This window comes from Lepidochelys kempii, chromosome 8 (assembly GCF_965140285.1).
Source record: "Lepidochelys kempii isolate rLepKem1 chromosome 8, rLepKem1.hap1, whole genome shotgun sequence".
NCBI lineage: Eukaryota > Metazoa > Chordata > Testudines > Cheloniidae > Lepidochelys > Lepidochelys kempii.
In genome coordinates, this window is record NC_136387.1 from 4135490 (window position 1) to 4162052 (window position 26563).

A 26563-nucleotide genomic window follows, 5' to 3' on the forward strand; every position below is an offset into this window, starting at 1 on the left:
AGCAATGAAATCTGCAGGGGACATGAATTCTGTGCACGTGCAGTGCCGCAGAATTCCCCCAGGAGTAGTATTATCTACACCATGCCTGACAGGTGTTTGTCTGTCTAACCTGTTCTTAAAAACCTCCAATGACAGAGATTCCACAACCTTCGGTTTTTCCTGTATTTCTGCATTCAGTGATAGGGGGGAGCTAAGAAAGCATCTCTCACTGCACACACATAAATTTTACTCTCGTAATCGTAAGTACTTTGTCAACTCTTCCATAATTAAAAAAAAAATTAAGGGACTCTCCAAAACATACAAGGCCAGATCTTCACCTGGTGTGAACTGGCAGATCCACTGAGATCAAATGAACTACAGTGATTTTTACCAGCAAAGGATATGGTCTGTAGTGCAATAATGCAGGCTGCTCATTTTTTATACTTCAAATAATTCAACTGAATCTTAAAAACAAAAACAAAAACAACCACAGATTATTCCATGTGTGTGCAGTGAAGCTTCAGTCACTAAAGGCAGCATCCTGCGGCTCCGATTCACTCAGCACTCTGTTGGCTCCCGTGGGAGCTTCGCGGAAGTATATCACCTACGATTTGGCACCAGTCTTTTTGGTTTCAACTCTCTGCACCGCCATCGCAGTGGCCCATTAGCCTGCACAGTGAGGCAGTGCATTTTGATCAGGAAGTGAAATAAAGGAGAACGTCTTTAGAGACTAGCTTTGAAAACAGAAACAATTCAACCTGTAAAGGTTGCCTTGGGGTGCCCCTACCATGATGCTAATCTGGGTGACATGGACCTTGCTGCTGGAGCTCTCTGGTGCCCAGCCATGTCTACTAAGCAATCCACTCTCCCTCACCTGAGTGATACAAGCGCTACGAGGAGTAATGCAGCTGCCATGAAGCAGGTGGGCACAGAGTTACCTCGCTTGGACCACCATGAGGGATCCCTACTACCTAGGCTGGCACTAGGAAAGGCCTTATCTTATCTAAGGCTTTATCTACCCAGTCATTTTGCCCTGATTCCAGCCGTCGGCAGCCAATCACTAGGTTAGCTGCACTGGTGCAAACAGCAGCTTAGCCTGTCTACAGTAAGTGTATGTGCCGGAACAACTTCCCTGGCTGCTGGTCAATAGGGACCGTAATCAAGGCAAATCCCCAGCATACTTAGGGCCACAGCACAGTGTTAACAGTACAGTTAAAAAACACTGACTGTCACATATTCAAAGGAGTAACCACAATGCAGTGTGTTGATGATGTGTCCTCCATAAATGGACTGGCAAAACAGCACATTGTCATTTCACATCCTAAAGTTTATTCTAGACTGACAATACCAGGTGCTAAGAATTCATCCCTGTACCCTGCACTGCTCCCATTTTCAATATTTGTGTAAACATTTAGACTGCCCAATCTGACACACCCCATCGCCTCCAGGGACAGAGAGTCACCAGCATGAATGCAATGCATCAAAGATGCACATTTCAAAACCTTCACATTGTTAGCGGAACTGACATGGCTTATTGTTCGTGCTCAGTTGATGATGCATGCCAGCGTGCTTTGAGGTTGCATCAAAGGGAAGCAGGGAAGCATCAAAGTGTACAAAATTTAGATACACTTCCACTGTCTCTAAGCTTCCTTGAAACACCATCACATAGCCTGGGGGAGGTGTGTCTGAAAAGGCAGTGGTACGCTGAGTAATACAGAAGCAATCTTTTTCATCTTCTCATCCAATACTCTAAAATGCCACCACATTCCAGCTTTATAAATGTGCTGGAATCACTGCGCTCTACAAGATCTCTCCATGGCAGATCTTGCAGTCACATGGAATATCTTTGGGGACCATACTGTATTAAACCTATGAATGGTTTACATACAATGGTGTTCTACTCCATGGATGAGGGTTACTACAGCTCCTGTAGGAATGAAAAAACTGCGGGTAGTGATTAAGGTGAATCACTGAGACTAAACGACTCTAGGGAGGTACTGCCACCGGGATGATTCGTGTATACGGGTTCAAGCTGGGTTTTGAGACTCGGAGACAATGAAAGGGCTTTTGGTGAGGATGAACTCGAACTGACTCATGGCCTGCTTTCGGATCCAGCAAACAGATAGGACCTTCTGTCCAAGGTGGGGCCCCAGCCCTAGCCTAAGGGTCGGAATGATTTTGACTAAATAGTACCCCATAAGACTGATGGGTGACCTCTGGTAAGGAACTTGTGTGTAGGAACTTTTATTGTTTTTACGTTTTCTCGGTAATGCTCTTGCCTTAAGAATAAATGTGCTTACTTAGAAACGTGCTTGCTGGCAGTATACTGTTCGTGGCCCTTGGAGAGGAAGCAAAGCCACTGGCCTTTAGGCAGACTTGCTTGCAAGGGATAGCATAGTGTAAGGCACAGAGCTGTGTAGCCTTAAAACCCCCAGGTCAGAAGGGAGTGGGACAAGGGTCCCTACCCAGAAACAGGTGACAGCAAGGACCTGAGACCTGACTGGAAACTTCTTTAGTGGATCACAGAAGGGAGGATACAGGTGCAGTAACTTCAGCTGTGATACTTGCAATATGAGATTCACAAACATACACATACGTACAGGAAACTTGTAATGGTCACGCAGGATTTGCTGATTAGATGGGATGTGTCACTGAGATTTTCAAAGGTTTTCTTATTATTCAGGGATCAGCTATTCTGCTCTCTGGTCTAGTATCAGTGCTTGGGAAAAGGTAATGACCCTCAATGCTTTAAATTCACTGAAAAGCAGGAGCCTCACCTTTCAAAGGATATAAATCATTGGATTCCAGCTAGCTCTCCCAAAACTCAATGAAATTATATCAGAAACCAAGAGAGAAAAAGTCAAGACTGACATCAGAACAGTGATTTTGAGCCTGATCCTGGGTAGTCAATTGAATTCTTTCAGCTGATTACTAATAGGGGCTGGCCCAGGCCCACCAAGGTTTCATACCTTAAGATCTGCCAGAGCTAAAAACAAAGGGCCAAATTATTTGCTGGTGTAAATTGGTGCAGCCTCATTGCATAAAGTTGCACCAGTTTATACTAGGCAGAAACTTTTGCCCAAATACTTCGTCCTATTTGGAAGCTGAGATTCCCACTGGTTCCTAAAACATCCAACCATTATTAGTGCCTGGGATTTATTATCATGATTTTTTGCATTAGTCCCAAATTGAGCAAATCGCAAACTTTAGATCAGATTAATTTTAAATCCCTGATAAAGTGTCATATAGTTAAAATGTATAGTCCTCTCTAAAAAACAATGAAAAATATCAAACTTAAAACAGCCTTTACTGCATAAGCATCTACCATTAAATTTTCGAACAAGAGCAGACATTTTCAGAACCACCTGTCCCATCATTATGCAAGGTAGCCTGTTTCCTCTTGTTTTTTCCTACCCCCCCACAGATGTTCTGGTTTAACTTGGATTTAAACTTGAAGAGTGGTCAGTTTGGATGAGCTATTACCAGCAGGAGAGTGAGTTTGTGTGTGTATGGGGGTGGGGGGGATGTGAGAAAACCTGGATTTGTGCAGGAAATAGCCCAGCTTGATTGTCATGCACATTGTGTAAAGAGTTGTCACTTTGGATGGGCTATCACCAGCAGGAGAGTGAATTTGTGTGGGGGGGTGGAGGGTGAGAAAACCTGGATTTGTGCTGGAAATGGCCCACCTGATGATCACTTTAGATAAGCTATTATCAGCAGGACAGTGGGGTGGGAGGAGGTATTGGTTCATATTCTCTGTGTATATATAAAGTCTGCTGCAGTTTCCACGATATGCATCTGATGAAGTGAGCTGTAGCTCACGAAAGCTTATGCTCTAATAAATTGGTTAGTCTCTAAGGTGCCACAAGTCCTCCTTTTCTTTCTGTCCCATCAGAATCAGTGACAGGGAGATAGGTTATTAGCTGCATATAGTTTTGCAAAGTTATGGGGTTAAATGCCAAAAGTTGCTGCGTATTCATTCTGAATACAAAAATTCAACCACTTTCAATTATATTGTAAATCAAAGTTTGTCAAACAATGCCTAAATGCCTAATGCCTAAAGTAATATGGTGTCAGAACCTTCTAGTGAAGCATCAGTATAGCCTGTCAATGACTGTTTTGACAATCACACATTAAGCATTTCTTAATGCTTAACTCAGGCCTACTTGGACTTCTTGCTCTTTCAGGTTCTAGTTGCTGATGGTCCACAATGTAAGAGGACTCAAACAGAAATGCACTTCCTCCGGCAGTCAAAGAAAAATTAATTCAGATGGTGATGGTAACACACAAGCTTTTAGGCAAAGATAATTCCCATTTCAAGTGTATCTACTGGATTTAAAGAAATCAGATGAAGGGGCCTGAACTTCCCACACATGAAATAAAGTACTCCTGGGGAAATTTTGCACCCCCGTGCATCCGTAGAATTCATGTCCCCACGCATACTTCTTTGCTTCCCTGCAGAAAATGACAAGGAAGCAAAGGGAGGCCACTGGGGGGTGGGGCCTGGGGACGCCCAGGGGCGTTGTTTGCAGGGAGCACTACCCCCAAAACAGAGGCAAGGCATGTGGAGCACACAGGATCACATACCACTGCTCTCCCCCACCCTGCATTTCTGTGAGCGCAGAGCTGCCCAGCTGAAGGAGGATGATGCTCAACTCGCTGAGTCTGCATCTGGACACTGCCTCCTGGGTCCTAGTGCCGGTCGTGCTACCATCCTGTGTGCCGAGAGTCATCCTGTTTTCTGCATAACAATGAGTGCCCGTGGTGGGGAAGGGCAAGAGGGGGCAAAGGAAAAGTGGGTGGGGTGGTGGGAAGATGCAGTGGGAGGGGGATACAGGAGTGAGGGGAGGGGAATAGGGGCAGGGGACGGTGGGGAGAGGATGGAGCAGTGGGGGAGAGGAAGAGAAGGGGATAGGGGAATCGGGAGCCCGGCATGCGGCACCCACAAGTTAGCAGCAGCTGGGGCTCCCCCATTAAGCAGGCCCACTGAACCCCCACCATGACAAGCCCCGCCCCAACGAGCCCCAGCCAGCTACACCTAAACCCTCATGCCAAGCTCCCTACACCTAGACCCCCTGCTGAGCCCCAACCACCTTCATCTGGACCCCCCCCCCAGAGTTCAATTGCCCCTGCACCCAGAACTCCCCAACAAGCCCCTGTGCATCCAGATCCCGCACTGAGCCGCCCACACCCAGACTGCCCCACAGAGAACCCCTTCACCCCACCCCTGGATCCCCCCACACTGAGCCCCTCCACACTTGTATCCTGCAGAGCTGAGCCTCCCTGCCCATATCTGGTGCACCTGGCGTGCATGGGTGGGGCCCTGGGGTGTTTCTGGGGCAGGCCCAGCACTTGTGCTGTGTCAGGGTCAGTTGCAACCTCACTGCAGAGTCCCTGTCCCGGGACGGGGGGACTACAGGGTGATCTCCCACCTCCATGCAGCCAGTGGCCTGTGCTCCCCACTGCCATGCTGGAGTGTCCACATGTATTTATTGACAAATAAAATTTGCAGAATTTTAAAATATTGTGCACAGAATTTTAATTTCTTTGGCGCAGAATTCCCTCAGGAGTAATAAAGGCAGAAGTAGATGGCTTGGAAAGTAATCTTCCCCTAAAAAACTTCAATGCCAGATGTGTGTCCCAGAGGTTTTATCAATGCACATTAGTCCCCAATATATTTCTTCCATAGTCATCAAAACAGTTCAATTAAATATCAGTATCTTCTCAGATTAGCTCAGCATAGAGTTACCATTTACCGATAAATCAGGATTAAAGTCACTTCAAAGTAACAAAAGAATGCATTACGATTTCAAAGAAGAATGACAAGACAGACAACAACAAAATAACCTTATGCAGCATATAACAAGCTTTCAGTTAAGTATGTGCTATACTGATTTTTAAGGGCAATTAGGCAAGTTTTTATTTAGTTATAATTGGGTTTTGTTGATGCACAGAGAACATTTGGAGATGTATCAGCTCACGAGAAAGAGAGGACAAGGTCCCATCACATGTTATAGATATATAAAGGCATCTCCATATACAGAACCTTCCTCTTTCTGAGGGTCAGGCACAACCATCTGCGCCACTGCGTACAATACGCTCTCTTCTCTCCATCAAGCAACTTTCAATGCACCCCCTTTATAACTTGTCTTATAAAGGATCTGTGCATGTGCATTGTATCAACATACACCATGGTTCACTAATGCACTATAGGTATAAGGAAAGCAAACATTGTCTAACCGTAAACACCTGAACCAAAAAGAAACACCGATTGCCTGAAAGCTTGTAGGATTTATCTCTTGCTCTATTCTGATGTACTGAGATTTTCTAAATCACCAAGGAAGTTACACGCCTGCATTCCTGTACCAGAGCAGACTCACTCCTACCTCCCCTGTAGCCCACAAAATGCTGGGAGACCATCTTCTAGTACAACACCTCATGCAATTTGTTTACAGTGTTCTTTTCCACTGCCTTTATACACTATGTAGCCTCATCTCACCAGTAACACAGAGCCATCAGCTCCTAAGGCAAGGAAGGGAGCGCTCCCTCATGGCTCTGGCTCTAAAACCCAACCTCCCCTCACTCCTTTGCACTGCCTTCCTGAGTCCTTTGCACTGAGTTAGTTAGCTCCTGAGTTAGTTAGCCTTTTAACTCTCTCCAGCCCATCCCAATCTATCAGCTGTCCCGCTCCCCTTGAAAGTCAGAGAACCTAACTGCTCTTTGGGCCTTTGACAAATCTCTCCCCATTTTATCAGCCCTACACATTGTAACACTGAGTTTTTGTTGGCAAAACAAGAAAATTGTCATGGTAACATTTTCTCCCAAAACAATTTTTTTTAACAAAGGAAGTGTTTGCAAACAACATAGAAATTAATAGCAGTTGCGAATGGAATACATTAATACTAACAAATCCATGATTCTTAAGACTGAACAGTAAAAATTGCTGGAAGCTACAAATAGCAAGTGTGAATAAAGTCAAACTCTTTTTATATTCCACGGTGAGCATTTTTAAGAACTTAAGACAAAACCCATTTTCCAATGGCAAACAGATCTGCTCTAATCAAAGAGTTTAGAAATGAAGCTGTTTTTATAATGTATTTCTGACAGATGATTCTCCTTTACTACCCCAATCTTGATTCTACTGAGCCAAAATGACACCTCTTATCTCTCTGAAGTCAGTATAATTTTGCCTCTACTAGCACTCAAAATAAAGCTCTTTCTAAGCAAGGCGGCTAGAAATATGGGACCAGATATTCATTTGGTGTAAAGCAGGGTAGCTCCATTGAAGTTAATGGAACTATACCAGTTTACACCAACTGAATATATAGGGTCCTTTACAGAACATGCTCCTCTAGTGCAGGACATGTGAGCACATTTCTATGCTTACCTGTATATCACATCACAGAAGAAGCATGCCTGCTAGCATGCTTATCTAGTTCAGTAAGCTATTCGTGGCTGACCTACACTGCCCAAATACGGCTCAGAACTGCTCATTTTTCCTTTCAATGAGACACCACGTAGGTGCTGATTTAGTGGTTCATTTATCAAACCTTGCCCAATACTAAGCAATTCATTTGATTTAATCTGGACAATTCAATTTGAACCCTTCCCCCCAGCCTATGAAAAAAATCTGAGATGCCATCCCATGTGAATGGGTGTGTTTTCAACAGCTGACTTAACAGAAGACACCTGACTGAAGGGTGTGAGGTGCTTCATAGCCATATGATTATAGTATTTGAGCTTTTTTTTTACCTTTTAGATCTTAATTTCATTTGTAAATTCAAAATAAAGGCACTTCAGGGGTCATTCTTACTGCTACAGATTCAGGAGTATCTGCTAGAATAGCAGTTGCACTTTCAGAAAAGTCACCAAAAAATTATTAAGTGTCATATCAATGCAACCAACAAGCTCCTGAAGTTCTGTGGTTCATGATTCAAAGTTCATTATTCTCCCTAGACCTACTGGATACGTTTTTGGGATAGGCGGGGGGGGGGACGACGACACACATTACATTTATAAGACACCAATCTGCAATCTTCTATTGTTCCATCTAAATGGTGTCTCAGCAGCCCTGAACTTCATATCATCCTTGCAAAAACAATTAAAGTGATTCAACAGGGAGTTTGCTGTTTCGCAGCACAGCTTCAGGACAATGACATCTGGACAGCACACAGTACAGCACAAGTCAATGGGAAGGGAAAGCCTACATCTCCTTGTCCATTCAAGAGACTGCATAAAAGCAGTGGCAGGTGTCAATCAGGAACCCTTCCCCCCCCCCCCCCCCCCCGCGGAAGAAGGCAGAATGATCAGTTGCCAAAACACCACCTGTTGGTCACAGCCAAGCCACCCAGAACCATTACTTCATCCTTCCAAGAGCTGTGCCGGGGCTGGAATAACCAGAGCCCTGCGTCCCTTGCTGTGTGTCAAGGTACAAGAGTCTTCCCAATGGCAGCGACCTCAGCCCCACCCCGACTCATATCACCTGCTGCCAACTCTCTGTCTCTCTCCGACACTCACACACACCCTTTTAATCGTCAGCCGGCATGACCTGCCTTTAATGGGTTCCACTCTGCAGCCTACTTCTCTCCTGCACGGTTTCCACTGATCGCTAGCAGAGTACGCCCTGTGCTCTGCACCAGGGGCTCTCAGCCTCTCCAGGCGACCGTCCCCCTTTCAGGCGTCTGATTTGTCCTGCGCGCCCCCAAGTTTCACCTCCTTTAAAAGACGACTTGCTTACAAAATCCGACATAAAAGGACCAAAGTGCCACCCCCACACTAGGACTGGACCATTGTGGACTTTCTCATCTTCACCTCGGAATTGCGAAATGCATGGCTGTGTTTGCACTTCAGTCTGGACCAGAGAGAGCGCTAGAAAGAAGTCACTGCCTGGAGGGAATCTGTAGGTCGCCTGCTGTAAAGCCAGGCAGACACCCAGAGGAGCGGGTGTCCCCGCTGGAAGGTCCCCGGGGCAGAGCCCCTGCCCCAGACCGGTACTGGCCGAGCCCCCCGCACCGGGGCCACGCCTGAGGGGCGCCCAGGGGAAGCCTGCGAGGCAGGGCGCCTGGCCGCGCCGCCCGGGGAAGCGCTGCGGGGAGGAACCCCGCTCTGCTCCGCGGGCGCGCCCGGGGAAGCGGCTCCGCTGCCGAGCCCACCCGCCGGGAGCGACTCTGCCCACGAGCCTCCCTCCAGGCAGCACCCTCGGGCGCGGAGCCTCCTTCTCCCGGGGGAGCTGCAGCAGCTCGCCGGGGGGGGGGGGGGCGCCCGTGGGGCGGCGGCAAAGCCAACGCCGGGCGGGCACAAACTTCCCGGAGCGCCCAAGCCAGGCGGCCGGCCGGCCGGCCCGGGGAGCCGCCCGCCCCGCCACCCGCGGGCCCCGCGCGGTACTCACCCCGGGGACCGGCCCCGCTCGGCGGGACGCCCAGGCTCACGCGCTCGGGCCGGCGACCGCAGCTAAGTCCATGGGGACGGAGCGGGAGAGACGCAGCCAGCGCCGGTAGGAGAGCATGCCGGGGCTGCTCCCGCGCCGCGAGCCGGGGCAGGCGCCTAGAGCCCGAGCATCCTTCCCGGGGCGCCCAGGCGGCCGGCTCCTACTCGCGTTCCGGCCGGCGGGGCGCGGGGCTCAGCCCGAGCCGGTCGCTCTGGGGTGCACGCATGGGGTGGGGCCGGGGTTCCCGCTCTCTCCTGGCCACTGAGCCCCCCCCCCCCTTCCTCCTCCTCCTCCTCCTCCTCCTGCTCCTCCTGCTGCTGCTCTCTGCCCGCCTGGGGCGCTGGCTTGCCGGGCTCCTGGCTAACACTGGGAGGGAAGGCGCTGGGCTGGCTGCAAGCAGCAGCAGCGCCCACGTGCTGCGCGCCTGTGTGTGTGTGTGTGTGTGTGTGTGTACCCGCCCGCGTGAGCCAGCTGGACTGGGGGGGGGCGCCAGGATGCCCCCCGCTGCAGCTCCACGAAGCCCGGGTTGCAAAGCTCTTTGCAGAGCAGAGGGTGGAGCCGCTGGCGCTTGGCCCCGCTGCACCCCGCAAGGAGCGAGTAGCTGCTGCCGCTGCCTGGCTCTTGCAAAAAAGGGGCTCGGGGCATTTCCCCTCCCACCCGCACCAAAGGGTGGCGGAAGGGACCAGCCTTCCTGGGAGGCGGAGGGGGAAAGCGGGGCTCCCTGACTCAGTTGCTTGGTCTCTTTTCAGATCTGGCCCTGGGAGGTGCGTTTAACTCAAAGAGGCCCTGGCTGGGAATCAGGCTGCCAGCTTCAGGCAGGGGACTGCAGAAGGTGATGGGAGGCGCTGCTTCTCCCTTGCAAATAGATAACGTTCGGGTGTGAAGACCCCCGCTACGAACCCCCTAGGGGATCTAGCCTCAAATGTCCCTCCTAGTCAGAGGCGCTCAAGAGGGAGGTCCCAAGAAGAAGGAGGCTGGAGAGGCTGGGGCCCGGGACTGAGGTTCAGGAGACTTGTTCTCAGCTCAGCCAGAGACTTTCTGTGTGATGTTGGGAAAATCCTGTTCCTCTGCCCCCTTCCTGCAAAACGGGGGAGGGGGGGGATAGGTGCCTGAAGGGTTGGGAAGACAAATTGCTAATGGTTTTTAAGAGGCACTCAGTCTCAGCTACTACAGTGCTAGCCATGTAAGTACCAGGATAAATAGCAAAGCTGACACCATGGGCCTTTCAATTTTAATATGGGGGGGGGGGGGCAGGTGGAAACATTGATTTCCACCTAAAGAAAAGTCAGCAATTTTCCATTAGATGCAAAAATCTTGTTTTCTACTAGCTAAAAGCTGGTGCATTTTCTAAGACAATAGAAAATGTGTATTACTTTACCTCTGATCTTTAGCTCCAAACATTTAAATACCATGCAAAACACACTAAAGAATTATTTTATTTGCCAAGAGATTTTAATCTTATATCCACAGTCAAAGTGTAAACTCTCCTCTCATTTTCTCCTCAGAGAAATATTAACTCTAAAGCCTAGGCCCCAGTACAACCCAGGAGTCCTCATTCCAGTGCAAGTCAATGAAAGGTTTGGCTTACCCACAACTGGGGGATAAGTACCCCCAGCTGAAGCCATTTAAATATTACACTGGGAAAATGTAAGAAACAAAATGCTCCGCTGAAGACATGATACTTGTTAGATCATCTTTGTGCTTCCCCTCCCCCCAAGATAGGAAGGTTTGTTTGTTTTGAGGAGTGGGAGCTTGCAACAAAAAAAGGATATACAAATAAAAGGGATTGTTTCACCTCTCCATTTAATCCACAGCTGCCACTGTAACTGGGAGACAGAGACATCCATTTGGGGCATAGAAATTGCACCTTACAAATGTTGATCAGGAATTCTTAGGGAAGCTTTGTTTTCGATTTTGATTTAAATGCTGCCCTTATGGTCAGTAGACCTCACAGTCACAAAATGGAGACCAAAGGATGAGGGGAAATTAAAGGGGGGAAATCTACCCGATTAACTAAATCCTGCTCTTTTCCTTTCCCAATACACGCACACACTGTGAAGCCTAGTGGTATCCCTGGATGCAAATATTACAGCTGTTAGGATCTGATCCAACTCCCATTAGAATCAATAGGAGTCTTTCCTTTGATTTCTGTGGGAATTGTTTAGGAGCCTTGTGACATTTTGGGGACCACTCTGATCAGGTCCTGTCGGCACCTGCCCTGTAACTTTTTGTCACGGGCCTTATTGCCCCTCACCCTAGTTGAGTAATGCCTCTAAGCCACTACATAGTGAGCCCAAATCCTTCATTCCTTGCACACCCAACATTCCTGTTGGCATCAATGAATGCTCTGGCTTTGCAAGAAATGTAGGAATGGTCCTTTACCGTTAATTCAGGCATGAATCCCCTGTCCTACTCCTAGTTCTGTGTTAACCAGAAGTTTGTTCAGCTTCATGGTAGTGTCACATACAGAAATTTCTGCATGGCAAATCTGGAGAATTTTGACATTTTCATAAATATTTGCTAGTTCCTCCCTCCCCTCTGAGGGCAACAACAAAAAAAAGCATTTCTGCACAACACGAGAGGACCAATATTTCTGCTGGCATACTTTCACTAACCTCCATGAAGTTATGCCAGCAAAGAATGTAATCCTGGAGTTTTTGGATTTCCCTCTTAGTTGCTTGTGAGTTCTCTTAGCTCTCCATAACTTGTCCCTGTCTCCTGCTGATCATGCCACTAAACTCTGGATTTAGGAGGTTGGCTTGCTTGGGTTGTTTGTTGTTTTTTTTTATTCAGATTAGTTATTCAGAAATGCAATTGCTGCATGGAATGAGAGCAAATAAATGTCAATCCTGAGTGATGAAAAATCCTGACCCTCTGTACATGTTTAGTTAAAAACTGGTCTTAAATGTCACCAATCTTTCCAATGAGAAATAAAGGGGAAAATGAACGAATACAACAGGTAAGCTAAAATGAAAATGACACGCATTTCCCAAATCCAGCAATCACGTCCCCCAAATGTAATATTAATCCAGATGAGCTGTGGGACTTAACCTCCATCCCAAAAGTTGTGTGAGCTCCAGTTACATTTTAACTGTGCCATATAACTGCACAAATGCCATGCAGCCATAATAAACATTGTTTAATGTTCTGGATCAGTGACAGCAGCTGGCGCTACCAACCCCAGGTGAGTCAATGTCCTGGTTAACACAAACTGTTGTGCTGTGTTTACTTAGTAAGATGTATTAGGATGTTAAATTGTCCTGTATTTTGCTGCTGCTAAAGCTACCAGCTAACCACAGACCAGCTTTGGTGCAGAAGCAGAAGAAACATTGGGGCAGGCTTTCCAAACTAACAAAGAGATGCTAACTTTGCTGTTAAGAGATCACCTCCCTCTTTCCCCTGCCTTTGGAAGTGGACATTTGAGGAAAACTTCCCCTATTTCTATTTCAGTATTGCTAAACCCAAACACTCAGAAATCATGACTTCGGACCACATAAAGAGTGTGACAGGAGAGTGCTCTCCCATTGACATAATTACTTTACCTCCATGAGAGGCGGAAGCTGTGTTGATGAGAGAGCTTCTCCCATTGACATGGCACCGGTGTGGACAGTGTTTTGGTTAATGTAATTTATGTCGCTCGGGGGGGGGGTGTCTTTTTCACACCCCTAAGCGACGTAAGTTACATTGACTTAAGCAGTAGTGTAGACCAGCACTGTGAAACAGATGTCCAGCTTAAATAAAAATAACCCAGTAAATTACTGTACCCCATAAAGGTACACTACTTAAAGAAGCACATGTGGGGAGTCCTTCCTGCCAACTCATGATCAGCAAAACAAGTCAGAAAATTTGTCCCCATTCCAAACAACTTCCGCTTCCACTTCCAGGCCACTAAACCCCGCACACTATGGTCAAGAACATCATTCTCCCCATCTTTTTTCATGCCATCTTGGACCTATATTGCTTGCTTTAAATGGTTATTCAGGCATCTCAGAAATAGTATTGATCTATGCACTCAAGTGGAATTGATTATTCAGCATGCCACCATTAAAATATCCTCTCATTGCCTAAGCCTTGCTTCCACATACTGGAATGCTCTTTTGTCAACAGCTTGTAGTCAGAAATAGCAAGATTAAATCTGTGCTAAACAGGAACAGGTCAGGCCTCATGGAAATGCTTTGAATTAGATTTTGGGATCTAGCCACAAAGCTGCAAGGGTGCATATCTGAGTGTGTATGTAGCAATTTGCTTCCACAAAGAGGAAAAAAAAAAAAACAAATTAAATTGTCTTCTGTCACTTCCAGCTTGCTCAGCAGAGAAAGATACATGAACATCTACTGTAGCCATTTGAATTAAGCAATGTGGTTTATTGGGGAAGAAAGCAACTATTACACAGAAAATTTAGACAACCATTTATGACAACCATAGCAGAAGCTCTGCATCGCCTGCTCAGATTTCCCTTTGTTTTACATCAACCCCTGGCACCTAACAAGGCAGAGCTAACTTTGTTATGCTCTTTTGGACTTCTAAGGATACAGTCACCCCTTCAATTCCCTTTCTTTTTCATACCTACTAATGCAGTGTTTAAGATCAGATGTAGAGGACAGCATATAGATTTCAATTTTCACCGCGCTTGTGTAACAGAATACTCCCCTGTATTTACACCCTACACACCCTGAAATAATCTTTCAACAAGGTATTCCTTGAAAACCCATAATTTGCTGGTCATCATTGTCCTAATAAAATATGTGTGGCAACATTGTATGTACAGATTTCCTTGTATGATATTATTAATATATGTTCTACCGCCCTGCCCAGGCAGAAGTCAGATCTGTCCTAGGCAAAGGAAGGAATGTGCGCTTGCCTTAAGTTGCATTTAAGCAGTAAAAAGAGTCATCAAGCAGGGAGAGAAAACAAAGGAAGTTCAAACAGCTGGAAGAAAACAGCCGGGAACATCCTTCACATAGACCCTTTGTCTCCTGGGTTTCAGCTGGAAATGTTTTTCAAGACAGGGAACTGAAACTATAAAAAGGAGGGACAAACAATGTAAGGCTCCTCATCCCTCTGTCCACCTCATTCTCTGCACCTGAGAAGACACGAGGAAACAGCTGTTAGACTCCAGGGTAGGGGTCCTGACCTAAAGAGTTTAGTCAGTAATTTGCTGGAGCATGTGGTGAGAAAGTTTGTTTTGCAACTAAGTTAGTTTCTTAAGTCAATACTAGTAAGGCTTTTATCCTTATTTTTCTTGTAACCATGTCTGACCCTTATGGATCATTACTTATACTCACTTCAAATCTCTCCTTGTAGTTAGCAAACTTGTTTTACTGTTTCAGAGTAGCAGCCATGTTAGTCTGTATTCGCAAAAAGAAAAGGAGGACTTGTGGCACCTTAGAGACTAACCAATTTATTTGAGCATAAGCATGCACTTCATCGGATGCATGTTATCTGATCCAGGGTTTTTTAAGTTGAAGTGTCTGGGTAACAATTTAAGGTAATAAGCTATCATATTATTCTCTTAAAGGAATTGTGGACTTAATATATATTTGTACTGTCCAGGAGAGGGCTGGGCAGTACAAGACATACATTTCTGGGGGAAGATCCAGGACTAAGGGTGTTTTGGGGTCACCCTGAAGAATAACCAAGGCTGGTGAGAATAAGGGTGTAGCTGGTAAGCTGCAATTACATGCAGACTCTCAGTGTGTGACCGGCATGCTGGAAGGCATGTTTGTGAGCAACCCAGCTAGGAGCTATTACTGCAAGGCATTGTAAAGCACCCAAGGTTGTAGGGCAGGGGTGACACAGCCCTCCACTAGTCTTGATTTTGCCCAGGTATGTCACTGCTTTGTATTTTGAATTCTGCCACTTTCAACTTTAGACTCAATATGAAAAACATTTCTACAGTCACACCAGGCTAATTCCTATCCGCCTGGTTCCTGGGTGTAATCCCACTGAAGTCAATGGGACTATTTGTGGGCATAAAATGAGCAGAATTTAGTCCATTGTGGATGACCCTAGAATTTAGCTTCTGTTTAAAGAATTATCCAATTGCTTTGTCACTGGTAAGGACTTATTTCCAATAAGAATGTGAAAAATCACATTTTTTCATCTTGAATCTCCACTTCTCATGCAATTTCATCTACCTTTTCCCTTGCTTTCAAGGGCTAGATAGTCTTTAAGCTTTGCTTTCTGTATTTTTGTATTATGAGAGTGCCTAGAGGAGAGGTTCTCAAACTGTGGTCCGTGGACCACCAGGGGTCCGTGAGCTCCATTCAGGTGGTCCATGGATAGTTCCCTCTAAGGTGCACATCTAGGTGGCCGCACACAAGACAATGAAGGGCCACCCACCTAATTAGCGGAGCCACGCATAAGTGGCTCCACTAATTACATGCCTGGACCCTGGAGAAGATGCACATGTAAGGTGAGGTGGTTGCCTTGGAGGGAATATGGGGTAGGTGGGAGGAGGCAGTCGGGGGAATTTGGAACATGCAGGGCTGCGGTGGCCAGAGAAAGAGGTGACTTTCCCCAGCTCCAGGGCTGCGGCTTCTGGGGAGAGACCCCCCCTCCTTCCCAGCCCCAGCTCGGGGGCTGCTGCAGCGGGGGAGAGAGGGGACATTCATCGCATTAGAAAGGTAAGAGACTGATATTAAAATAGGAGTTGTGTGCTTTTATTTGTAGAACAAAAAACATTTTAAAGTTGTGTATATATATATATATAGCGCTTTTATCCAAAGCACTTTACAATAGTTATCTAACAGTACAAGCAACACTTGGAAAGATCAAGTGGTCCGCCCAGACCTCAGCAATTTTCAAGTTGTCGGTGGGAAAAAAAAAAGTTTGAGAACCGCTGGCCTAGAGGTCCCAACCAAGATCAGGGCCCTGTTGTGCTGTGGACAGGTACATTCAGTAAAAGACAGCCTCTGCCCCAATCTAACCAGAAAGGCTAGACACATAAAGGACTATTGTCCCCATTTTACAGAGAGGGAATTGAGGCACAGAGGAATTAAGTGACTTGCCCAAGGTTATACAAGGAGTTTGTGGCAGAACCAGGAACAAAACCCAGATCTCCTGAATTCCAGCTCTGTACTATAAGTAACTACAAGACCATCCTTTCTACAAAGCCACCGTTGCTTGATGAGTAACATGGGATATATGACAGCACATCCTAGGAAAAACCCAAGGAAGGCTGTGTGACTCAGTCACGTTTCCTCGGGTCCCCTTTTCCCCTGGGACCAGAGTAAGTTATTGCAACCCTTGAAAGGGTGCAGCTTATTTCCCTGCTCTGGACAGCAAGTGTGTGGAGTGTGGCAGGGGACGTGGCCAAGGCTCCACCCACTCTCCACTCCTCTCTGTCCCTCCCCACCCACTTGGTCACAGTGGACGTATTCTGATGTATCCAAAGATCAGGAGCTGCACTAGGCACCAGATCTGGATCTCAGTAGGCCAGGCAAGGGGGAAATATGAGGTGCCTTATTTCACTGCTCAACCAAGTGTAAAGACGAACAATTTAACCCCATGTTAGATGAGTTTCAATCCTAGTCCCATTACGTCAATGACAGCTTTGCCCTCAACTTCAACATGAACAGAAACTGGCTTTTTCTGTCTGTCAGAGCAAGGGTACAGATCCACAAATCCATGTAATTCTTTTCGTTTCCATGGTTTGCTGTTTCTCTTTGTCTTCCTTTCTGCTAGAATTCACTGTCCTTACGTTTTTTTTGCTAGGAAGAGCACGTGCATGAGCTACACATCTGCGTGCACGCACAGTACCCAGCTTTTTTTCTGTGACAGCATTCTTTCCATTATCTGTCTCTCTATAGTTATTAATACATAGAATCTGGCTTTTACAAAGATGACTGCATGTTCACCTTTCTCCGCTTCTCCACACAACACACACACTATTTCCTGAACTGTACAAGTCACAGAGTCTAAGGAACCACCAGCTCATCTCCTCTGACCTGTATATCACAGGCCGCCAACAGCATCTGCATACTAAACCCAAACAACCAAAATTAGACTAAAGTATTTCAGCCCACAAAAGACTAAACTGTTATGTGCCACAGGGAGAGAAAATGGACCAAGGGGCACTGATGCCTGAGGCCCGCACCATGGCAGGGAAATTATTAAGTGAGATATACCCAGATAATCCTGGCAAGTGACCTGCACCCCATGCTGCAGAGGAAGGCGAAAAAACCCAAAGGTCACAAGTCTCAGCTGTACAAAGAATTCAGATCTTTGACAGTCCACTATTATAAGTTTCCAGAAACTTTGTTTGCTGGCCCTGTGTCTTGAGGGTGTAAGTGCAAGAGATTTCTTGTCTATTGTACACAGCAGATTTGCCTTCTGTGGCTGCTTGTGTATTTTTCAAATGCTCCCTGAAACAAGGCAAAACCGGGGCCTCTTTCTAACAGAGGCACATATTCCTCTGTTGTCTCTGATTCAGCTGCAATTGCCCCTAAATTACACTGATTTCCATTAACTGGTCATTCCACAAGCTGGTTTCATGAAGACAAACAGAGAGCTACTGTTTATAATTCCAAACTCGCAGTCTTGTTCCAGTTATCATTTGCCTACCAGTTGCCAAGGCAAACTTCACACTTTTTTTTTTAAATCACATTAAAAAGATCATCTGTTTCTTACCTTTAGAAGCAGACTTCCTCTACAACTCTCAACTACTTTTACTTTGCTGGGAGTCAGCAAAGTATTTTTAGCTTGCCACATGGATGCCATATATGGGGAGCAGCCCCTCCTTACTATTACTCAGCTGCCTAACATAACAGCAGGACACCTGCTGTTGGTGAGTCATGTTTTGTGTGCTGCAAGAAGTGTGTATATATAGGTCCAAAGTGTGGTTTTAAAAAAAACAAACAAACAGAATGACAACTGCTTATTTCACTCCACTTTCTTTGTACTGTTTAGATCTTCCTCTAATGTAACAATTTTCTAATAAAAAGTGAATCAGATCTATGCAAAAAAGGAAAAAAGCCTGATTATATGTAAACATACATACACAATAAAGAGACCTATTCCCCTATAAGCCTTACTCCAAGTACTACGCAGAAGAAATTTAGCAGTTGCAGTTGATACTGACGGGCTGGGTTCCGTGGTGCACACAAGGAATAGTCCCTATTTGCAGATTATAGGGATCACTAATGACAGGTTTCAGAGTAACAGCCGTGTTAGTCTGTATTCGCAAAAAGAAAAGGAGTACTTGTGGCACCTTAGAGACTAACCAATTTATTTGAGCATAAGCTTTCGTGAGCTACAGCTCACTTCATCGGATGCATACTGTGGAAACTGCAGAAGACATTATATACACAGAGACCATGAAACAATACCTCCTCCCACCCCACTCTCCTGCTGGTAATAGCTTATCTAAAGTGATCACTCTCCTTACAATGTGTATGATAATCAAGTTGGGCCATTTCCAGCACAAATCCAGGTTTTCTCACCCTCCGCCTCCCTCCCCCCCCTCACACACACACACAAACTCACTCTCCTGCTGGAAATAGCTTATCCAAAGTGACCACTCTCCTTACAATGTGTATGAAAATCAAGGTGGGCCATTTCCAGCACAAATCCAGGTTTTCTCACCCCCCCCCCCCGGATTTTTTGAACATCTTGGTGCCGGGACTTGGAAACATCGCATTGGATAGGTGAGTGGCAGCCTGTAAGTCCCCCTCCCCAACAGTCCGCGCAGCTGCTTGGAGGGGGTATGGCGAACTCTCGTGATGGTAGTTGCGGGTTCTGGCAAGCTGGGGTAACGGATTTTTTGAACAAATGGATAAGGAAGAATCAGGGCCCATACCAGGTGCAGGGGTTCACCTGGAATGAGATTGAGAAGGAGATGGGAGAGGTTTTGGGAGACCCCAAGGGAAAGGAGTGTAGGAAAAAGGGAATGGTATTACAAGGTTTGTGTGCTGGGATGGCATACTGAGTAAAAAGGGAAGCTGATCTCCTCCAACACATTAAGGATTTGGAGGGGATTGTGGATCAGCAACGGATTTTAACAGAAAAATCTGTGTTAGCAGTAGAGGTAGCGGATTTGAAGGCAAGGGATGCTGCACGGACAGAGGAGTCTTGTGAGGCAATCTGGAGAGAGAGGGACGAACTGCTGGGGAGAGTAGGAGACTTAGAGGAGGAATTGTATCATTGTAAAAATGGGGGCAATGGACTTGGGGACCCCAAACCATCCGCCCCACTAATGGAACTGAAGGAGACACCTCCACCACCCTACCCTGAAAAAACACTGTACCCACCACTGCCGGTGGACGTTGTAAGCCGGCGATCCACAGTTACAGCCCCTGCGAGAGAGGCTACCCGGGAGGAACTGCAGGAGGCAGGAATAGTGGCCCCGGTTGCGGGGTGGGGGGACCATGCCCCACAGGTAGTAGAGCAGGCAGAAATCCGCCCCTTGTCCCTGAAGGACCGGGAGGCAGTACTGGGCCGTTTGGGAAAGGTACCCCGGGATGATTGGGATCAGTTTGTGCTGTGGCTAGTGGAAGTGGACAGGGAGATGGAGGGTCTAACTCGTGAGGACCAGGTGATCATATGGCGTAGTCTTTTGGGACGAGGTACCTTGGGAATCGATGTGGCAGGAGTGGCACACCCATTTCTAATCCCCGGACAGGTGGCAAAACCCTTGTTTGGGGTGTACTCTCGTACTGCGGGGATGAATAAGATGAAGCGAATCCCTGGGGAAACAGGGCGGGATACACTTAATCGCATACAGGCCTGGGCACGGTGCTGGGTGGATCCCCTGGATGGTCCATGGCTGATGCCACAGGCAGGGGCACCGGGACCTGGTGGGGGTGTGGAGCAGGGCAGGGGTGTGGAATTGCTGGAGAAATGGTTGGAGCTGAGCAATCCGCAGTTCATGGGGCATGTAAGGTTGCAGCACCCTGAACTTGCTCCCAATCAGCTACGCCAGTTTCTGGAACAGGCAGATGTGTGGGGGCAGATGCATCAGGGGGAAGAGCCAGTCCATGCGATTACTGCGGGGATCAATACAAGGTGGAAAGGAGTGGGCCAGCCTGGAGAGGAGGAGGTAGAGGGAGAGTTCGTGGCTTTGGGGGGGTAGTCAGGGACAAGTGGGCAGCTATAGAGCAACAGATCCAGAGACTGCAGGCTAAACTGACTACCCAGGATCTTACCAGATCAGGGGGAAAGTGGTCCCGGAGACCAAGGGACTGGGACTGCCTGAAATGCCAGACACTCAATTTTGCCTGGAGACAGGAATGCGTTCGGTGCCAGGACCCCCGGTCCCCTCATGAACCAGTGGGAGGGACAGAGGTGGGTGCTGCAACTTAGGGGTGCCCTGGGAGGCGTCCTGTCCATGTTCTCAGTTTAGGACGGGATGCATCTGGTCGCCCCATGCTCCAGGGGGCAATCAAAGGGAGTCCCATGAGGGATTTTTTGATAGACACTGGAGCAGCCATCAGTTTAACCACATGGGGGAAGGGGAGACCCTCAGAAGGGACGGTGACAATTGTAGGGGCGACGGGAGGGGAGACACAGTTAACCCTGAGGCGGGGACAAATCAAAGGAATCTGGGGGGAAGGGGAGATCATGTGGGGTTGTAATGATATGCTTAATCTGTTGGGGGCAGGAGATTTACACAAACTGGGACTTGTACTGGATTTAGCCAATTGGGTGTGTTTACTGGGGCAAACGCAGGACGGTCAGGGCTATACCATTCCCATGGGGATAGCCACTATGACCATTAAAGTGGCATATGCCCTCCCACCACCCCCGGCTGGGTGGGAACACATCCCTGTGTGGGCGAAGGATAACCTGGATTGTGGGAGGGGCAGCATGGAGGTACTGATGGAGGGAGGGGACCCTCCCCCACAGAAACCCTATTCCTCGGGAGGCATTGGCAGAGGTGGGGGCAACTATTGGGGAGTTGGAACAGAGGGGACTGATTCGGGCAGTTGCATCCCCTTGTAATGCTGCTGTGTGGCCCGTGAGGAAGCCAAATGGTACCTGGCGCCTCACTGTGGATTACAGGGCACTAAATGCTCTGGCCAATTCGCCAGCCTCAGTGGTGGCAGCATACCCTGAAATGTTGGCCCGTATTGGACCCCAATTCTGAATTTTCACTGTTTTGGACATAGCTAATGGGTTTTGGTCTCTGCCACTAGCTACCTTGTGTCAATATAAAACTGCATTCACATGGGAGGGCAGACAATTCTGCTGGACAGTCCTACCCCAGGGATATAGGGACTCCCCTGCAACTTTTCACAGATACATGAGACAGGCTCTGGAGGGGGTGGATTCAGCAAGGTGCATACAATATGTAGACGACCTGTTGCTAATGTCAGGGACAGAGGAAGAAGACAGGGAACTAACTGAGCAGGTCCTGCAAGCTTTGGCAAGAGCAGGATTGAAGGTCAAAGGGAAAAAGGCTCAGATGGGACAGACAAGAGTGTCCTACTTAGGAGTGGAAGTGTCTCAGATGGGAAGGGAAATCGATAAGGAACGGGTGCAACTGATCCAGTCCCTGCCACTGCCTACGGATGTTAAAAGCTTGCAAAGTTTTCTGAGTCTAACTGGATTTTGCAGGGATTTTGTGGCCAATTATGCAGAAATAGCCCAGCCTCTATTTGACCTAACCCGAGCCTCAACTTGGGAATGGTCAGAAGAGTGTACTGAGGCAGTGAGAGTGCTAAAGGAAAACTTGGCCAGTGCTCCAGTGTTGGCCTCCCCGGATGGGGAGAAATTCTTTTATCTGTATCCTTTGGTATCGGACACTACCATTGGTTGTGCATTAACACAGGAGTATGGAGCAAAGGACCGACCTGTGGCCTTTGCCTCTCGACTTTTGAGTGCTGTGGAATTGAAGTATGGATGGTGTGAAAAGGTGCTGTTGTGCTCCTACTGGGGGGTAGGGAAATTTAAATACCTTACAGGAATGCAGAAAGTCATAGTCCAATCTCATCATGACCCACTGTGGCTGTTAAACATGCACACTGTCTTACAGGGACAAGTGAATGGGCAGCGTATTGCTAAATGGTTGCTGGCTCTACAGGCAGAAAACATTAAAGCAGAAGTGTTAAAGGAACCCACAGTCTGGGTAGCTGGATTACATCTGGCTGGCACCCCATACCAATGTGAAGCCAGCCCAGGTAAAACCCAACATCAGGTGTTTCGGGCGGCTAACCCCAATCAGGTAAAAGAGGGGACACTGGTATGGTTTTTGGATGGAAGTTGTAGGTATCAAGGGGGACGGAAAACTGCAGGCTTAGCTGTTGTGGGAATCAGAGGCAATGAGTCAGTCATCACCATTGGTTTCTCACTAGAAGCAAAGTCAGCTCAGGAGGCAGAACTGGCAGCCTTGCTAACAGCTTTAAATGAAGTGGATCCCAAATTTGAGCCAGAATGTTGGGTGGTGGTAGATTCAGATGATGTATTTCGTGGGGCCACATTAATGCTGAGATGGTGGGTGGATAATCATTTCAGGGCAACAGACGGCTCCACAATCAAGCATGCTACCTGGTGGAAGCGAGTGGAGGAGCTGAGTCACTGTTTTACACGGATCAATGTGGTAAAGGTGAAGGCACACAAGAAAACAGGACCCCTAAGTAAAGGAAACAATCTGGCTGTGTAGAGGCCAAGCGGCTGCAACAGAGGCACCCCCATGGCCCTGGGAGCCAGAAGAGAGTGTGTCTATCATAGTGTTAACAAGAAGCGGGGTGGATACAGATCGGGGAGGGTGAATTCGAGAGTTGCAGGAATCTGACCCAGGACTGGAAGGCATCATGAAACTTGGGGCCAGGCATGTGCCAAAGGTGGAACTAATGGAAGGGATTTGGTGTGTCTTAACAATTGAGGGACCGGTAATGTTGTGCCCTCAGGGAAGTCGGACGGCTTTCTTAAGCTGGGTGCATGTAAGCTTGGCAGGGGGACACCCCGGGTTTGAGGAGGCACTGGGAACTTTAAAAAGGTTGTGCTGGTGGCCAGGAATGGCAGCTGATTTAAAATCACATCGGGAACGTTGTTTGGACTGTGCCAGGCACAGCCCACCTCACAAGGTGCTAAGGGGAGAATTAATGAGACAAGCCCCAAGGGGACCATGGGAAAGAATACAGATTGATTACACAGGACCCCTACCACCAGATCACAGAAAAAAACGATTCATGTTGGTGGTAGTGGATGCTTTCAGCCGGTGGGTGGAAGCTTTCCCCACAAAGTATCAAACTGCCCGGGTAACTGCTGCAATGCTGGTAAATGAGGTATTCACTCGCTGGGGGGTCCCAAAGGTGATTGACTCAGACCAAGGAGCTGCTTTTCAGTCAGATCTGTTAGGGTAACGGATGGGGGGGGGGGTGAGAAAACCTGGATTTGTGCTGGAAATGGCCCACCTTGATTTTCATACACATTGTAAGGAGAGTGGTCACTTTGGATAAGCTATTTCCAGCAGGAGAGTGAGTTTGTGTGTAGGGGGGCGGAGGGTGAGAAAACCTGGATTTGTGCTGAAAATGGCCCAACTTGATTATCATACACATTGTAAGGAGAGTGATCACTTTAGATAAGCTATTACCAGCAGGAGAGTGGGGTGGGAGGAGGTATTGTTTCATGGTCTCTGTGTATATAATGTCTTCTGCAGTTTCTACAGTATGCATCTGATGAAGTGAACTGTAGCTCACAAAAGCTTATGCTCAAATAAATTGGTTAGTCTCTAAGGTGCCACAAGTACTCCTTTTCTTTTTAGGGATCACTAATGTAATGCAAAAGGCTGTGTTAGTGGGAAGGCTCTTCTCTATACCCCACACAAAGCTATGAATTTTAGAGTTAAGGGTTCTATTTCCAACCTTGACTATAGCTCATGCTAGATATAGTAGCATTTCACATTCAGGGCCAACCTTAGGGCCAAGCAATACATCTGAGTGCTTGGATCCCTGAACTTTGAGGCGGCCCATCAATGAATAGGCCTGACTCCAGTCCTGAGTGGAAAAGTCCTACAGAATTCAACAGAAAATGTGACCCTTTTTGTAGGCTTTTCAACCATCCTACAGAAGTTAATAGAGAATCCTATGTCTCTAAAATTGTATAGGATGGTTCATAAAACACCTATAGAATGATATGCATTTCGCATTACATTCCATACATTTTTCAGAGAGATTTCTATAGAATCCTTTTCACCCCTACAAGACTATTCCATAAAGGAATATCCCTATCCAGCTGTGGAACCAAGGGAGAGAGGGATGAAACTCTTTGTCAGTCCAGATCCTTCCTAATTCCCCATCAATGAGTGGCAGGGCTGAACAAGGGGGTATCTCCTGGCCAGATTTCCCCCTCACTGCATCTCGGGGCCCCATTCCTGCATAAGATCATATACATGTCTTTATTTAAAGGTATAAAGATGCTAAAAAGGGTGCCTCTCTGTTAGAGAGCTTATTCCTTCACTGTCCCACTTCCCTGGTCCTTCTCACATGAACAGAGAGCAACGATACCCGAAGTCCGAAGGGGCAAACAATTCAATGTTTATTGGGGTGAATTTCCAGCAAGCTTAAATCCAAGTTCCTTTTTCCTTATTTTCAAATCCCAACTTACTTCCTGTTTGCCCCTAATTTATATAGTAATATTCTTAGCTATACCTTAACCAATCATTCTACTGAAATTTACCTAACCAATCCTAACATATTGTAACATGATTAGCTAACCAATTATATCCCACCACCTTAATTAGTTTACACCCAGCAAAATTAATTATACAGCAGACAGAAACAATCACAGAACCAGACAGAGACCATGCAAATAAACAATAGCAAAGTGGGAACTATAATGACAAAACAATACAGAAATGAGGATTTCACAACTACATCTATAAAGACATAAGGGTTTCCCAGCTGTGTCTATTGATAAGTGAGTTCTTCCCAGACAGAAAACTATCAACCTAAATTTCCTTTTACATCTTCTAAGCTCTTCCCTTTCTCTGGAGGTGATAGATCGGATCCCCTTCCTAACAGCCCCAGATTGACTAGTTTGGAATGTGAGGAGGTGACCGGTCGCTTCCCAGCTCATGGCTGCCTCTGCTGCGTAGCCAAAGGCCTTGGCCTAAGAACAGGGCCTCAGACTGTCACTGTGAGAAAAGGCCCTTACACAGATTCTTTCTTGTATACCTCTATTACTAGCTAAATGACAAACATAGACCTACATTCTTAGAGTCTAGGCCTTTACAGGCAGGCCTGAATATCTATATCCTAACACTCTCCTCTTCCATATGCTCTAGCCAACCTTAACATAACTTAGATGGGATGTTTTTTTCTGAAGATTGGATGTTTTTGTAACAAGATCTGCTCTAGGAATTATTTTGGAGAAGTTCTCTGGCCTGTGTTATACAGGAGGTCAGACTAGATGGTCACAATGGTCCCTTCTGGCCTTGGAATCTATTAGTCTAGAAACGCATCTCAAGTGCAGTTTAAAATAACCCACCACAGATCCCCCTTCCCATCCCTACAAGGACATTCCCCTCATTTCGAACACATGGGACAAAAGAAGAACCTCACCATGTGCCCTGAATGTCATCAGATTTGGGCTATTGTGGACCAGGGAGGGACATGAACTCCAGAGCAGTGAGGCCTGGCCAGTAGCCTACTCTCATTTATGCCCACAGGGCTTCATCTTAAGTTGGTCCCATTTGTGGCCTGGTCCCAGCTGTGGCCGGTTATCGCAAGAGGCGGCGTCTCAGGCAGAGATGTCCTAAACCGTTTTGGGTTCCAGTGATAAGATTGTACCTGGGTAACCCACCTATACAATGTGGCACTCTAGTGACTGGGCCACAGAGAGGTTTATGAATCAGCTACCACCTTTGAGCAAACAGAGCTGGTTCTTTTCAGCTCAAGCAGTAGAGGCTCGTGTTTTTAGATTCAGAGGTCCAGGGTTCAATCTCCACCCGCCCACCCAGGAGCATCTCCTTACACCTGGATTGATCTCAAACTCCAGCAATCCCTCGGCACAACGGGGTGAGTTCTGAATAGAGTGCAAGGGTCAAGTCAGCATTTCCATGCATCCTTTCAGACCCTAAGCATTCCACTGTCATCAGCTAAGATGACAGCTCTCTGCTTTAAAAAAGAAAAGAAAAGAAAAAGAAAAGTGTGTCTGCCTTGAATCCCAATTAACACAGAATTGCTTGCCTTAATTCTAGGTGGATTTAGTAGATGG

The 26563-nt window shown here is 47.1% G+C and overlaps 1 protein-coding gene across 3 annotated transcripts in view; it reads right to left on the reverse strand.

Annotated features, from left to right (window-relative positions):
- The window catches only part of SGCD (sarcoglycan delta), a 572369-nt gene that overhangs the window by 508274 nt on the left and 37532 nt on the right, over positions 1-26563 (reverse strand). For 2 of the 3 annotated variants that reach the window (XM_073355243.2, XM_073355244.2), the window contains exon 1: positions 9368-9738. The exons of the other annotated variant lie outside the window; for it this stretch is intronic. The gene's annotated coding sequence lies outside the window, so the exon portion shown is untranslated. Of the gene's footprint in view, positions 1-9367; positions 9739-26563 lie in introns of those variants that run through there. 3 annotated transcript variants of the gene reach the window in all.